Source organism: Limulus polyphemus, unplaced genomic scaffold, assembly GCF_000517525.1.
Source record: "Limulus polyphemus unplaced genomic scaffold, Limulus_polyphemus-2.1.2 Scaffold20, whole genome shotgun sequence".
NCBI lineage: Eukaryota > Metazoa > Arthropoda > Merostomata > Xiphosura > Limulidae > Limulus > Limulus polyphemus.
Genome location: NW_013665630.1, coordinates 445,663 through 450,763, shown reverse-complemented (window position 1 = coordinate 450,763; position 5,101 = coordinate 445,663).

The following is a 5,101-nucleotide window of genomic DNA, read 5'->3' as shown; positions in this document are numbered from 1 at the left end:
TGGGTGGTGATCGCCTTCCCTCTAGTCTACGCTGCTAAATTAGGGACGGCTAGCGCAGATAGCCCTCGTGTAGCTCTGCGCGAAATTCAAAAACAAACAAACAAACTCACTTTCTAATTAATTGATAGGCACTACATTGTGAATATACATGTAGTATATAAAAACGTATAAAGGCGATTAGAATATGCATGAGTGATCTAATTGTACTTAAAATACAAATGTAATATTAGATGTGTACCAACACCTAAATATTTTGGAAATTAAACTTTCTGTAGACGACAATCATCTTAGAAAAGTTTACTACACATAAGAGTAGCTATTATGCAATACCCATTTTAAAGAAAAGCCATACAACTTTTGACTTAACTTGTAAGTTTTCATGTTCATAATTAATTTACGTTTTAAGTGAAAAGGAATCTCTACTGGGTCTTTATCAACCACGTTGCAAACTTTTATATAACTCGGTATCTTTGATTAAAGAAGAAAATAAGTACTGGAAGTCTTCATCTCCACAGGCAGGGACTTTAACAGAGGGCTATCATGTTTGTAGATGATGTTTTTCTCTGATGGGTATCATTTTCGTGCGATTTCTGTTCCCTTCTTCCACATATGTCATCACAAAAAACAATTTTGAAGCTAAGTTTTCTTTCGTCTGTGTAAATATATTTGGTTCTATCATTTTTCCAAGCAAAACAAAAGTAATAAGATTACTTTATCCATCCTAAGGGGCACGTTGTTTCAGAATCCTTCCAGCCGTTACCATGGCAACATGTCAAAGACCAAGTATACTGTAGCTTTCAAGTGGAAATGATAAGGCCAACATGGAGTTATCTTATTGGCTCAGGAAGATTCATTCGGCACGCGCTCTCGCGCGCTTTCAAGAATATTTCAAGTGCAAGTTGAGTTACTGAAACTTATTACAATACATCAGTAACAATACAGATCTTGGTTGTGTAGGAAGGGTGATAATGTTGACACAAGAAATACTGTAGATTCAAGTTGTGTTGTAATGAGAATACTGTTGATACCAGAAACTCTACAGATTATAGTTATTTGGTAACGAGAATACTGTTGATACTAGAAACACTGTAGGTTATATCTGTGTTGTAATGAGAATACTGATGATACCAGAAACTCTACAGATTATAGTTATTTGATAACGAGAATACTGTTGATACTAGAAACACTGTAGGTTATATCTGTGTTGTAATGAGAATACTGATGATACCAGAAACTCTACAGATTATAGTTATTTGGTAACGAGAATAATGTTGATACTAGAAACACTGTAGGTTATATCTGTGTTGTAATGAGAATACTCTTGATACCAGAAACACTGCAAATGGTATTGAGAGTAATATTGTTCGTGCTCGTGTTCTTTAAAGTCAATTACCTTTTTTAAACATGATGAAGTTTATGGCAAGTCCTGCTTACTAATAAATAATATGATACACAAAATATTGATGACAATTATTTCAGTATCACGAGGAAAGGTTTCTTGGATTATTTACATTTAATAAAAACTGTCGACGTCACATTCTAATTTAGTATTTTTTATATCTATATGTTTTACGCACCTTTGTTTCTCAGCAGATCTGAACAAGTCTTACTCAACTAAACAATCTGTGTGAACTAATCTATATCCCAAACAATCTGTGTGAACTAATCTATATTCCTTTATATGACTCAGCCTCTGTTTCTTCGCAGATCTCAACAATATCTATCAATGAAACAATCTGTGTGAACTAATCTATGTCACTCTTGGTGCTTCAGGAATAAGTCTGAGGGGCTATAGCGCTAGAATTTGGAGTTCGAGCCCGCGATGGACACCGCGCAAAGTGTTCATTGTGCATCTTTGCATATAAACAAACAAGACGAAATAATTAATGTACAGAATCATACACTTGATTCATACTCTTTAATATTATCTTTTTAACATTAATATCTAAGATATGCTTCATAGCACTCGAATGTATGTATGTGGATTGAAACGTATCGTTACTACTTGGAATTGTTATATTGTCAAACTGTTTAAACACACGCCTGTTTGTTATTTGGCTATCAATATACTTGTGGATGTGTTCATTTGTTGTTAAACCTTTCAGAACATACCTTCTTAGAAATGCATATACAACATTTAATAAAATAATAGATTAATACATGTGTGTGTGTGCGCGCGCGCGCGTCTGTGTGTGATTTATGTCCTCTCACTCTCAGGCTTACAGTTGTTGATATGAATATGCTTATAAGATATGTAACAGTAGGTTTAGTCATTTCTCGTCAGGTAGTGCGTTTGTCTCATTTTAATTTCAAGAAACACGGGCAGGCGGCAAAGCCTAAATACAATGTTGTATATCGTGCCGTTTTCTTTCTTTCTTTACAATGTTGTATATCGTGCCGTTTTCCTTCTTTCTTTACAATGTTGTATATCGTGCCGTTTTCCTTCTTTCTTTACAATGTTGTATATCGTGCCGTTTTCCTTGAACATGTATACATATGTTGGACTGTAATGAAATGCGTCCGGAAATTAACGAATGGATATCATCCAAACATGGCGTCGTTTATATGACTCACTGGAGAAGATCACTTGGAAAGCGAATTGATCCCCTAGATTGAGGGTTTGTTTTGAATTTTGTGCAAAACTACCAATAAAGTTAAATGAACGGGTCGGCTATGGCATAGTGGGTGTTGTCTGTGTCACTTTTAAAGCCTCTTAAATTACTTTCTCCCAAGGCCAATCATCAAATGCTAGAAGCCACAGTTTTTCTAATAACAAACGTTTTCCCTTTCGTTTGCCACTGATGGTAGACTTAAATGGCAGATGTCTTTAAACAACCAACCAGTCAAAGAAATTACGTTAGTTATCTACGCTTCTACTAGATGGGCACCCAGTATCATGTCCCTTTGAAAGCATGGAAGCTCCTTGTTCTTATACATTGTCTTACAGAAGAGCCATAACATGATTACATAGTGGCTTTCATGGGGCTAAAGAGTGTTTTACAAATGTGTCTGTTGGATCCTAATAAAGTGGCTAGCCATTATATATATATATATATAACTGTAAGTCAAATTGAAACTACACAAGAGCATAGTTGGAATTAATACAATATATGCTTATTAAATGCTTAATAGCACAATCAGCCACTAGATATACAAAATATAACATATACACAGAACTCCATATTAAACTTTACTAAACTAACTAAAACTATAATGCGTTCTTAACCTTAATAACCTAACTTTAACCTATCAAAAACATTTATAAAGCTATAGTATTATCCTAATCCTCATTAAAGATCTAGTTAAAACGGCTGAAAGAGCGAGCATATTCGGGGACGGAATTCGAACCCGCGACCCTCAGATTGCGAGTAGAGGTGACCTAACCACCAGGTCATGAGATTTTAGTAGTGTTATAGTTTTAAGCAAGATCTCTATTCAAAATCGTTGGATAGGGTTATAGAAATCTTACTGTGGCCTATGTTGAACAAAAATAATTATTTAGTACAGGAATCTTACTGAATACATTTTAACCGAGTTATATAGTTATGTTCCTTGTTAAAACTAAAGCACTACTAAAATATCATGACCTGGTGGTTAGGTCACTCGACTCACAATCTGAGGGTCGCGGGTTCGAATTCTGTACCCGAATATGCTCGCCCTTTCGGCCTTGGGGGCGTTATGAAGTAATGGTAAATCCTACTATTCATTGGTAAAGTGTTGACGGTGAGTTGTATTGACTAGCTGCCTTTCCTCTAGTCTATCACTACGACATTAGAGTCGGCTAGCGCAGATAGCCTTCGAGCAGCTTTTCGCGAAATAAAAAAAACAAAAAACAACTAAAACCTAAAATCAACATTCTAAATAATATTTAAAAAGTCCTAAATGACACTACAGTATTACCTCAACGTTTACTAAACTTTATCCCAAGCCAAACTATAAAACATTGGAGTACTCCCTTAATTTTAGCAAATCAATTCAAACCTATTGCGCAAAAGTAACCCATAATATTTCTATGTATTTCTGCTCATTTAAAAAAAAACATACCATAAAACATTGAAAATTGTTAACTTCATCGTAAAGTACATAGTGTAAGATGTGGTGGGGACTTAGCAAAGTTTAAATTCAGACATGTTAAAGATAATATGTTTCATTACATAACTGTTGATTATCTCTCCATTCGAGGACGCTAAGCAGCTTATTAAATTCAGTAATTCATCTTCTGAAAGTTTCCTGTAATCTAATATCCGACTTTGTGTCATTCTCAGTACCGAAACTTTAGTAATTAAACTGTCCACTATATTACTTTCTAAAGACATCTGGTGGTCAATGCTAATCTTCTCTGCGCATAAGTTAATTCAGAATGATTAAGAATATATGTCGAAGCAATTTACAATTTTTATGTTTTGTTTCATTACCGCCAGCTTAACGTGTTTTATAATTTATGTCTGTACGTATGTAACTACGCAAACGCACCATATAATAACAATAAAACAGCATCAAGTTACAATAGATGAACTGTTATTTTGTGCAGTGGCGGAAGCATCTAACCTTAGAATCAGCAAAACCTCTATTCAAGATCATTGAAAAGTGTTAATTTCGTCATACTGTGGCCAGAGGTTTAAAATCGTCATACTGTGGCCAGAGGTTTAAAATCGTCATACTGTGGCCAGAGGGTTAAAACCGTCATACTGTGGCCAGAGGTTTAAAATCGTCATACTGTGGCCAGAGGGTTAAAACCGTCATACTGTGGCCAGAGGGTTAAAATCGTCATACTGTGGCCAGAGGTTTAAAATCGTCATACTGTGGCCAGAGGGTTAAAATCGTCATACTGTGGCCAGAGGGTTAAAATCGTCATACTGTGACCAGAGGTTTAAAATCGTCATACTGTGGCCAGAGGTTTAAAATCGTCATACTGTGGCCAGAGGGTTAAAATCGTCATACTGTGGCCAGAGGTTTAAAATCTACTGAATACATGGAACCGAGTTATGTAGTTATGTTCCTTGTTATCTCCAGTAAATGAACGATGACGTTATGGTGTTACAAAACTGACGTTTATAAATACAAGTGAATGTTAACTAAAGAAATAATATAGCACAAAACC